The sequence below is a fragment of the Varroa jacobsoni genome, unplaced genomic scaffold, assembly GCF_002532875.2.
Source record: "Varroa jacobsoni isolate VJ856 unplaced genomic scaffold, vjacob_1.0 scaffold_969, whole genome shotgun sequence".
Classification (NCBI taxonomy): domain Eukaryota; kingdom Metazoa; phylum Arthropoda; class Arachnida; order Mesostigmata; family Varroidae; genus Varroa; species Varroa jacobsoni.
The window spans coordinates 3,829-16,063 of NW_019213871.1; the positions used below are offsets into that span (position 1 = coordinate 3,829).

At 41.1% G+C, this 12,235-nt stretch overlaps 1 protein-coding gene across 2 annotated transcripts in view; it reads left to right on the plus strand.

Annotated features, from left to right (window-relative positions):
• The first annotated feature begins 1,152 nt into the window (after nt 1-1,152).
• LOC111265399 (calcitonin gene-related peptide type 1 receptor) overlaps nt 1,153-12,235 on the plus strand; it is a 95,756-nt gene continuing 84,673 nt past the window's right edge. For both annotated transcript variants that reach the window (XM_086970485.1, XM_022842039.2), the window contains exon 1: nt 1,153-2,045. The gene's annotated coding sequence lies outside the window, so the exon portion shown is untranslated. The remainder of the gene's footprint in view (nt 2,046-12,235) is intronic.

Genomic DNA, 12,235 nt, shown 5'->3' on the forward strand with positions numbered 1-12,235 from the left:
GTTGTCTTTTTCCGCCTCCCGTGTTTCCCAGAACCGTATGTCCACCTCCCAATAACTCTTCATCTTCCCGTCCTCATCCGAGACATGGTCCGTTAGGGAACGCCGCCGCAGAGTCTACCGCATTGTTTGCTGGATGGTCGTTGTTGTTACCAAGCGTCATCTCATGTAGACTAGAGTCTCGTTTCGTGAAGCAACAACAACAACAACGGTAAAGGAAAGAAACAGCAATACTTTTTCGGTCTTCGTTCTCTGGCTGTTCTTGGTAGAATAATCTAAAGGTAACGACCATTACCACTAGCAGATGATCAGCATTCGCTACTGAGTTGCCAAACAGAAACAGTAAAGGGCGTCCGCCCTTGCCGTCTCGCACCCATCGCATAACAACGAGTGGATAGGCATGCAGGCCGCGTTCTGAGGGCCGAGAAGTGAAAACAAAACATCGCAAATAACAACAACAGCGGTAACAGAAGCTCGAAAGGTAACAGGATCAGCGGAAATCGCCATAGCCGAGAATGCAACTCTAGCAAGCTGTGTCGAAACAACGTTAAACGGTTATGGCTTATCATTGCGAGCTGGTTTTTCTTTCTACACCAGGATTTGTTTATTGTCTCCCCTAGTTGAATATAAATGTGTCTTTTTTTATGTGTTTAACATGAATCTTGCGTGAAACACAACTGTAGGTACTGTCACAACTGCGCTAATCGTTTACAACTGGATCTAGGCGTCTTTGACGGAGCTGCGCACGTCTGCGCCGTTTCACAGCAAATTCGAATCAGTTCTATCAGAATTACCGCAGTGTTCTGATCCACTCTTGCATTTCTTCAGCAGCAGTTAGCCGTTCTCAGCTGATCTTCGCGGAAACTAATTCCGCCGCGTTATCTAGCACGTGCCACGTAGCAACTGCAATAGCACAAGAACGCCAATGTGCCGTCGTGGCTATATTTCCTCCTCCTCCTCCTCCTTCTCCTCCTCCTCATCCTCCTCCTCCTCCTCCTCCTCCTCCTCCTCCTCCTCGTCTTCTTCTTTCTCCTTTCACCAACAGGAATGGAAAGGGCGCCAAGAACGAGGGTGCTAGACCCTCTCCATTGGGGCGCGCACTGAACCCGAGTCAGGCGGCAGGCGACCCGCGCAATCGATCGAGCCCGAGTAAAGCTGCTCTAGACAGGGACATCTTCATACGTCGACGAATTAACACTAACATTAGTAACGGTAGCGAACACCATACGCACTACGGTGAACAAGGCGTCAGACTACGTGAACGATAGCGACGGAACGTCAGCGCTAGGAAGCAGCTATAGAGTAACGATACAAAGCGACAACTATTGCGAACATGCACACTCGCTACAAGGCGACAATGACATGACTACATCGGGAGTGGAAATAACAGCAACTGTGTAGCAACAGCGGCGGCAGTATCCGCCGGGCTAACGTAGCCGATTGTGTCTGTACTCGGAAACGGGCCACTAGCGTTGAAAGTACTGCGAACAACAAACACAATACGCCGGTAGCAGCGACAGGCAGTCTAACCAAAGCGGCCCAGACGGTAAGCCCCAGCGGCCTTTGTTGTCTGTTTCCTCGCGAAAACCTTTCTCGCCGGCACGCCCGCCTGCTGCGCGGTGTTCAATAAGATCGCGAGTCCTGCCACATGTCTGTATTTGTGTGTTGTCTTACATTTGTCATACGTGTACTATTACCTAACGGCAGCAACAGAACAGCAATTAGTGGGATAATATAATCAACCTGTACGGAAATATTAACATTACCACGATTGGTGACGTTGTTACCGCTGTTGTTGTCGTCATTATTGTCTACGCGTATTGGAAAAATGACAATTACCGTGGTTGTCTCTCAGAGCAGTGGTTGATAAGCGCAACTGTCGATTGTGTCTGACGAAGGAAACAGATGTAATGGACATTACAAAATGTTTTGTCTGTTAATCTCGATTGAGTTGAGCGAAACTAGTCAACCGATCGAGCGTGATCAGGTCACTGTTAAATACTGTAACTGCTTCGAAGCAAATGCGGCTCTAAGTTTGAAAAGGAAAGGTAAGATTGCACGTTTCATGGCAAACGATAGTGGACATTGATCGGAAAACTAGAACATAGAGCAAATTAAGCAACATATTTTAAGGACTACGACTTGTGTTTCACTGGGCCTATACGAATATCAAGAGAAAAAGAGGCAACGCGATATAGGACAGGTATGTACCATTAGTGATAACTCAGAAACGAAAAAAAACTCAGGACGACAGACACATCGGCCTGAAGACAGAGCTTCTTACAATACTAAGTGGCCTACAGTAAAGGGAAAGTAACAGGTACGCGAATAGCTAAGTTAACACTTACCGTTCGTATTGGTAGCGTAAGTATTTTTTCATCAACCTCGCATCAGATCTCTTCGAATAAAATCGACAAAATGCTATTTAACGGTTTGCCGAGCTTTTGCCTAGTATTAGAACGCTTCAGTAAATGACTGCTAATTGAGTTCTATTTGGGTGTCGCTAATGATGGGGCGTCATTATTCGGGGCAGGAAGCCGTAAAAAGTGCTTAGAGAAGAATGGAAGTTTCAGAATGACTATTCCGGCTTCTATAGTCAAGGTACAATAAATTTGTACAGTGGCGTGATAGAAAAAGAAACCTTTGCCAAGGGATTCATCTTGAAAACTATATCGTTGGACACGCTACAGCAGATATCTAATGAAATTTACGTCGTGGCCTGTATAGGCACTGCATCGGGTGGCTGATAACTTGCCCGTGTCAGCACGAAAAAAAAAGTATTCTTCTTATTTAAGATTTGAATTCGGAGTACACATGCCGTAAGTGTGGAAATTGTTTTATTCCTATCGTGTGCATGGCGAGCACAATAAACAATGACCAAACACTAATGGTTTTTTGAATGATAAACTACGAGTTCTATGTGTGCTATAAACAAAACTTGCAAAATCTTTTTCAGCTCCTGTTGGTAAAAACTTCAAGCATCCCATCATAAGTGCTCAAAGGCGTTTGAGCTCTATAGACGTAGAGCCCAGCTAATCGTAGGTCGGATACTACGTTAAATAGAATGATATAAGTCTGGTAAGGAAGCAATAATTTTATGTCAAGCCAAATAACTCACCGATAATCAGCTTGTCAAAATTAGCGAGCTCGGGGATATCCGTTTCACAGTGGGTATAGCTTTGGCGAACGTGTACCGACACCGATTCTGATTTCTTTCAATATATGTAAATGTAATATTACTAGTTACCATACGTATAGGTCTTGTTTAAAAGGAAGTAATTGCAGATTTCTAGGGTCGGCTGTTCTTGTTGGTTTTGCGCATTTGTAAATGCATGGTATATTTATGTTTCGTTTAATTCCATCATAAAACTGCGCAGTGAGAGAAAATTATGTTATTCCTCTAGTAAAAAGGTAATGCTCAAAATCTTGTGCTTTATTTTCCTCAGTCAATTAGTGGGGCATTGTTAATACTTAGTGGCCATCAAATGGAGGGTGGTCCAACTGTGCTTCCAGCAAAAAATGGATTAGAAGGTCGCACCGATGTTTTTTTGTGTCCAATCCAAAAAAACTATTGCTTACTTTTGTAACTAAGCATAAATTTTCTATGGCATTTTGGCAACGTAAAAGTTAACGGTGATGTGATGACGTTTGTATGTGGACCCATGAAGAAACCTGCACATACACTGGCCGGTTAGGATAGGTTGTTATAGCAGTACTATTTTAGAGGTGATCATTACTGCTTACTGAATATGAATTATCTGTATTGAAAACCCTAGCGATTGCGTTTTTTTTTTTTGTTTATCAGAAGAAGAAAGTTGTCTTTTCTGTTCATCAATTTCAACTTTATAATTCATATCGATAGCGTCCTTTCTTACGTTGTAGAAATTGTTCACAGTTACGGTCGCACTATACACTTTTTTGACGCGTACTATTTTACAATGTGACAAAATCCCTGTTTTTATTAATTATTTACTTGTAGTAAGAGTTTATTGCTCGAGCAGTACGATTTCAATAACAAACATTTCTCTTCGAACTGTGCCAATTTCCGTCAGCCGGTGCTAAGATGTGATCATGTCTACCTGTAAGTCTTCGGTTCAAAATACCCATATGAAATGTATTTTTTTTTCTTTTTTATCGTCATACGAGCTGCAACAGCTTGAACGGGTTGCATGAAACAGCCTCCGACCAACCTCCGATGTCCTCCCCCCCTTGATTAATCGGCATATCATAAAAAGCAATTCTACTCAAGAGCTGCCTAGAATAGGATTTTTGGAATAAACACTATGAATAAAAACAAAAGTTTCGAATTTTATGCGGTAAGCATTGTCTCAGACTATATATATATATGTACTAATTATATATATATGTGTGTCTAATTATATAAAATAAGTCGATGAACGAACAGATCACACACATTGAATTAAACGATCAATAGCAACTGTATATAATTTGTGTTTACCTTAAAATTATTTGCTGTTAATATGCAAATGGCTGCCGGCGACCATAGTATCTGAAAAAAAAATACCATTGTTACCGTGTATTAGGGCATAATGTCGATTCTGTTTCAATTGTACTTTTTTTTTTATTGAATCAAATCGAATACTTCGCTGACGGACGTTACGTATTATTATCATATTATAATGTATTGGGACTGGAGATACGTGCGCTGCTTAGCCTGGCGGCAATGTACAAGGGGCAATTTTTGCGCAGCCTCATCTTTTGCCGCGAGCTAGTGCATCCGCTATAATTAATGACTAGATATGTATTGGTATAGGACCTGTAAACGATCATTACTATTATTACTGTGATATAAATAGCACAATATATATATATATAACTTCTGTAGTTCTTTATTATTCTAATCTAAGTGCGTTTATTGCGAAAATACGTGCTACACGGACTGACTAGGTGGTATGCTCGCGAGCTCCCTCTGATCTATATAGATTGAAATTTTCACTAGATGAGTATACACAAAATAAACTGAGCAATAAGCTCATATAGGTCAGAGATCATAACGAAACAAACAACTTTAACAGAGGTTTACCGTATCTACACACGATCAGTTATTTACTAAGCATACATAGTTAAACTCTAGTTGTAAACTCGACTTTTTTTAAAGGAAATCCAACCTATATTATAATTAGAGCTGCCTAAGCGTGGGACGTGAAGCTTTTTAATATGCCGTAGCATTAAGTATGATCCATTGCGCCTAGACAGGGAAGTGTTCGTTAGCAATCCTGTAAAACCGTACGCTTGTCTTCGTCTATGCGAATATACAAGTTACAGGAAGAACCACTTGCATGCGGGTACAGAAATAACTCATATATAGACAAGTAATTCTTATCGAACTTCAGATCTACTCAGGCACTTTTTTATCCCTGAATTTTATCGCGCTTGCTGGGGCACTTCAAGTACGCATGCAGCTCCAGAAAGTATGGACTTAGATACCACCATTGGGTCCATCGGGTTTCCGACTAGTTCACGAAAGGAACTAGTTAGTTAAGGGTCTAAACACTTGCGCAGCAATCTCTGTGCATGATCTAGGAAGCAAGATAATATACAAGTTCATACAACAGTGCACAGCCTATTCCCAGCGCCTGTCGAAACGTGTGGTCCGAACGATGCCTCTTTATTTAGGCAAAATTCAGCCGCACATTAAACTTTCGAGATACCGACGACGTCCGTTAAATGAGACGTATCTGAGTTCTATGATTGAATTAAATAACATATTCGTAGACGGATAGGGTGCGTCCTGCCTGTATTCTACCCTGTACAATGTCAAAGAGGATAGATGATTTCTTTGAATCATCATAAGTATGTTTGCGAGAGTGTTAGTAAGTTTTTAAACCAAAATATTCTGTAACTATCAACTTACAGTACGTATTCTATTTCAACGATCCACAGTACAGTATCTCTATCGATTAAGAAGAGAAAATGTTTAAGTTGCCAAAAGTCGCAATTAAGCTGAAACATTAAATAAAAACGCTGTCATATTGCAGCTTCAACCCACATTTCTCTGTTGTTAGATGGTCTGGCATCTCAATAGCCTTTCGATGATACCTAAAAAGCTGAGAAATTAGATACTGCACCCAAGTTCAGTAGAATGCCTTTAAAAGTTTGTTTAAAAGTCCCTAGACAACAACAAGCACGGAAACGGTATTGAGTAAGAGAATTGTGATAATGCGGTTGGGTAATCTCGCTTTAATATGCCATGTGTCCTGCGCTGTCCTGAAGATTGCAGAATAATTGTCAGCGGCAGTAAACTAGCTCAGGTGTACACTGTGAACGACGGTGCTTTTTCGGCTGAGTGCTGCAGACGACTTGATGAATTTAGTGCATTTTTCGGTACGTAGTTATACTGAAACCAATACAACTGCTAAGACGTTGATAATTTGATCCGCATGGAAATGTCAGTCCCTCTAAAGAACGGCAGATCTAATATTGGTTACCTATTAAGACATGTCTAGTATCAGGGTGGCTTCAAAAAGGTCCACAACGTTAGAAATAGACTCGGCGGTGCTTTTTAAGCCGTCGCCAGGACGTTTTCATGACAGCAGACTGCCCTTTGTTTTCAAGGGCGCCCTGTCATTTATGCTGTAATTGTCGTTTTCTGCAACTGCCAAAAGTTTGCCGAACATCACCGTTGTACATTTGATTAGGGGTGCGAAAGTTCGGCAGAACTCTGAACACCCAAACAACTAGTTATTAATATTATCGGGCATGCATTTTTAACACTTCGTGCCCCCAGCCAGCTACAAGCCGATTACGTGCAGCAGTAGAAAATGCCTGCAATACAATGGTGCGTTATTAATTTTTATCTAGTTTCAGTTGAATGCATCTCAGGACTTCGTGAACAAAATCACAATCGTTTCAATTTTAAATCAGGACCGTTTCTATTAGCGATGGGCCTTTTTTCAACTTGAATCTATTACCTGTTTGTTGTTAACAATCATACATGTCATTCGATCTGTTCTTTCTCCAGATAATCAACTTAACTTACGGATGTAGCTGTAGTAATCGTTGAGGTTAGGGCAAAGCGGCGATAGGACCGTCGTCGTCGCCATCGTGTCAGGCAATCCCTAATAGGTGCTGGACGCATTGAGTAATTTCAATATCGAATATTCATGAATAATCAAACAGCCGCTGGTGAAAATTCGCTGAATTCTACACGACGAGCTTTCAATCGTTTTGGCAAGATCAGATTAGTCTTCAGGGCATTAGAGTGGTAGGTATTCTATTTGAAAATAACTACTAGTTATTGTCTTGGGTTAGCTAACATATCCATATAGAAACTATACCCTCTGAAAGTAATGTTACGCATACTAGTTCTATGTTTTGCCGTAGAGGTTTACTTTAGCATGAGGAGTTGTGCGCCTTTATAGGTTGGTCATACTTTTTTAGCACGTTGCTAATCCTTGCATTCATGCACGTATCACGGCCCCAAGAGAACAGTGGCCTATTTGTTGCGAAGTGGATGGCGAAGAATGCACTGTACCTCACAGAACATTCGTGTGCCGTAGACGTCTGATATGAGTTCCCTCACCAGCAAGTACGACCCTCAGCAACAAGCACTTAAGAAAAGCGACTGCGGAACGGTTTTGTCACCTACGGCTATTTTAGACGCGTTTTGAATTTTAATTTCGATTTGCTTTAAGCACAGTTGAAATAAATCGCGCTTCATGTTTACTAGCAATCTGTTGACCTGAACGTTTCATGGTATTCATAGAACTGAATCTGTATCAGGCCAGGCCACGCTGTCCATTCGACATAGACGAAGAATTGTTAGCGGCTACAATACATGATTCAGGAAGAGATGTTCTTCTTGTTACTTGCTCTTATTCGGATTATGTTTTTCAGTTGGCCTTCTATCCAGCCTGACGTAACGTTACATCCATCCCACGTGCGTCGTCTTCCATTTCCTCAGCGGAGCACACATAGAGCGGTTTTTTTCAAAATTGAAAACATATTAAAACAAGTCACATGTATCATAATCGTAGTAGACGATTTCGGCAATTCAATAAAGCCTCTCAAACGATAACTAATTATCATTTATCCTAAATCTTATGTCTGACTATGCTACAAGTACAGACAGAGCAGCTGATGTTCCCCCAAAACCCTACAAATGAACATCAGCTATAACGCAGTTGCCTAGAGAGACGACAAAGGCTTCTAGTTGTAGAACACAAAAAAAAGCTTGAAAATTTTTCGTCACGGTCACCTGACTCATATTATGATGGGGTTAGACCTTGGCAAGTTAAGCATTTGCACTAAAATACTTGTAAACGCCACTTCAACTGAACTTGAAGCTGTTCTTTCCCTTATAGCTGCGGCCTAAGTTGTATTTTATTCAACTAACGACCGTTTGCCGTCACAGCTGGCCGCTGATCATAGAATGCCTGCTCTCGTTTGAGCTTATCTTCGCATCTGGCTGACCTGATGACGTCTCCCGCTTTTCACTATAGCGCAATATTACCTGTTTACGCAAATATAGAGTTTAATGCATCAAATCGCTTCCGAAAACATGGTGCACGCAACTCGTATATATGTATATGTACACCCTATTACGTAACGAATAAACAAGCCCGTCTAGCACAGTGTTTTTGCAGTAGTCTCGCGAGCTTGTCACATTTATGGTGCCTATTTTATTTAGGACATGGCATTATTCCGGACCATCTGGTGCGAGTCCATATTAATCGTAAATGAGTCAGCTTTTCAACGTTTGCCATTTCAAATATGGAGTAACTTCGGTCCAACTAAGATGAAGAAAAATACGGCATATCGTGAGCAGCCCCTGATCGTTGACTTCACACCACAGTAAATCACACATGACTTAATACGAATACTTATTCCTATTTGATTTGATCAAAATCTAGAGGCAGCAATAATATTATAATCGGATCCATGTAGCCTTGTTGGATCGACCAATGAACGAATATAATATTATCACTCTAATTAACAGATCTGCTGAATATACTTGGTAAGGAACCGGCGATATTGCACTCTGGTGTGCGTGTACCTATGCCTTTTGAAGTCAGATGTTTAAACTTCAAGATGGTAAATTTTAAAGGAAAATATATTTCATTTAAAATAATCAGAGTTATCTATGACGAACATTTTGTCTGTGTACTTGTAGAGGAAATGTCGAGGCTAGGAAGGAAGATATGAAATTAATTGAGATGTAGAAAAAAAAAGCAAAGCCCATTGAGCAGAGGGTACGAACGCCTTCTATGGGCGGAGCGCTAGGGTTAAGTGACTTCGTTATCTGGGTATGAACAGCTTAATCTGATAGATTGTTGGCGATCTTTTCGGCATGTATTAAGTAAGATGTAGAAGCGAGGGAAAGCCATATTGTAGAATGTAGGGCTTAATCGCGTTTTTTTTTTCCTAACTAACACCTTTATATCGTGACTGTACAAACGAGTTTTTTTTAGGCGTATGGATGATTCATTTGGTTCTAGAGTTTTCCTGACTACCCACAAGTTTGAGTTTGGTTTAGCAACGTGATAACGTTCCCGTTACGCCGTTTCGAATGGCGATTTGTCACCCAAATCAGACAATCTTGTTGGGCCGATATTCAAGCGACATACCGAGAAGTCAATTTGGCGAAATTTACTCATAATTGTATCTACTGTTGGATTGATACGGATGGAGGATCCACAACGGAGTGCACGCTATTTCGTCAAGTGATCCGTGTCTCGTGACTGTTACTATAGAAGTTGTAGCTGAATAACCTGTATCGCATTTAAGGCTCCTATTAAGGACGGGGTAGGAGTCTCCCTCCAAACCTAATGGGGCAAGTCCTCCTCCTAGGTGCAGCATGTCAGGAATCGTTACTAAGCCCCCTAACAATTTCTGCCCTAAAGAGCTCACGTAGGGCGTATGGGCCTCTAGATCATGGGTCGTCATAGAATGAAATCGTTGTGACGGATTGAATTGCTCATCAACTTTTTGTGGCTGACGTGAACAGTTTGTGACAGACAGTATGTCGAAAAATCTAGTGGCAAATAATATTATTTCATTCCTTCACTTGCCTAGAGCAGATGTGCAGTGAGATTTTCGTCATTGGTTATGCTATGAATACTTGCCACGGCCTATTTGCCACGAAACGATTGGATAGAATCGAATAATCACCTACGAGCTCAATCGGATCAGAAACGTCACCTGGTCGGATGGACCTGCGCACTTAAAAGGGTCAGGATAGAACTTGTCGGCTTTTCACTTTCCAATTGAAAAGAGCAAACAGTTATCAATGTTATTTTTTTGAAGAAAAATACTAGGGGACAGCGTGCATAACTATCGTAATTAACTCGACTGCCTTCCAGATCGTAGAGGTACTTTCAAAGACTAATAGTGGACAAGTTCTCACGCCGCTAAGTTACCTTCAGTGTTGGACACACGTTTCTCTCAAAGATCAAGGACAGTAACGAACGCGGGTGGATAACAAACAATAGTAATAAGGAGCTTAGTGAGAGAACCTACGGTGTTTGAAAGACCCACACGCGACTCTCAAAAGCAATAATACTATAATGAATCATTTAACTATAACATCTACTACAATTCGGGCTAAAATACAAGAGGCCGTGAGCGAGAAAGATGCTTAAACCAAAAAACGAGCTGACATTTAACGCAAAAAACTATTTTTGAATTTTTACAATGTATCACTCAACTGTAATATTAAAAAAATCTATTACTACGTTATTATGTATTATATAAGTAATGTCTAAAAAACGTTCATAGAGGCAACGCTTTCAATAGACCCCTCTTAAAGAACGAAGCGTTTATTAAAATCACTTCAATTAACTTAAACATTTAAGTTTCTGCCGAACATTCAGAATTCCACTAATTACCGAACATTACGAATACTTACGATACGTATTAAAGCCGCATCTCTGATAATTTCAACGATTTACGTCATTTCAACTGCTTTGTTACCAAAAACGTAGGATCTAGTGCAATCTGAATGCAATCTCTAGAATACAATAGCATACGTTAGTTGCACGCATAGGTAAAAAAGTAAGGGTTTTCCAGCGCTTTTGCTATTAAACGACCTTACTTATTTGCGATTTTCCTGGTTCGCTATGCATGTATTATTTCACAATTCACCTATACGTGTATTTGTTACGAAATGTTTTGTTTGATTATCCCGTTAGAGGTCCGACTAGACATTGAATGTTATTGGAAGTACCGTTGGGCTTATACACTCGTATAGTATCAGATGGTAAAGTGCATAATAGAACGTTTCCACTAGAATGAATGGCTCTCGAAGCCGACAGCACGGCGATGTCTTGCTTCCATCATTGAAGATGATAAGAGTATCGAGACTCGTCAACACCCATCTTCTTTGAACTGTTTCCTCGAAACGTCCGAGCCGAAGTCTTTACTTTGGAACATGAATTCGAACAACAAAGTGTTCTTGTAGCATAACAATACCGTAATTTCTAGTGTTTACTAGCCATTATTTCTATGACGCCACTCTAATGACTTTTACAGTGTTAGCCGTCGGCGGCCACCGCTGAGTGAAGCCGTACTGCATCGGTGAGCTTGTTCACACAGACACACACGTCTGTGATCGATTAAATCATGGAAGTGTAGCAAAAATTGCTTACCTTTCCTTGCATAGCGTATCGTATCAATTTTTAGCCTGCTAAAGCAATGGGGATTGACTCCTCTGTCACAACAAGCTATTATTACAACTTATATGCAAGTGCCCACTAGCAGAGCCAAAAACAGAAGGGAAACAAACACAGAAAAGTGATCTTGATCAACCTAGCAGACCCGCTCTGATCGTCCACACAATCATCCGGCCATTCTGTTTCTCTGCAGAGTTTCGCCCAAGCAAATACACTGAGATATAGGCCGGCGGTCCCGAAAAGCAATGTTTTTGACGGTCAGAAAATGCGCAAAACATGCACTGGGCCGGATGTACGGCAGATGTTGTTCTCCTCTACCCGTCGTCATCCTCAATAACGCTAGTGGCCACAATAGAGGCTTTGGGAACGTTCTATTTATCGTCTTGTCAATTTTCGTCGTAACGACACAGCGTATTTACCTGCAGCACCAAAAGCTAGAAGTTCCTTAGATGCCTGATGGGGCTAAGGGCAAACGGCTTGAGGCGTCTTTTTACCCGCTATACAGGCAGAGACAAGTAGCATAACAGATCTAATATAGCAGGGATCGTATATCGGACCAAGTAAGGGACGCCTATAATAGTTTTTAGGGGTAAAGTCTCATTAGATAT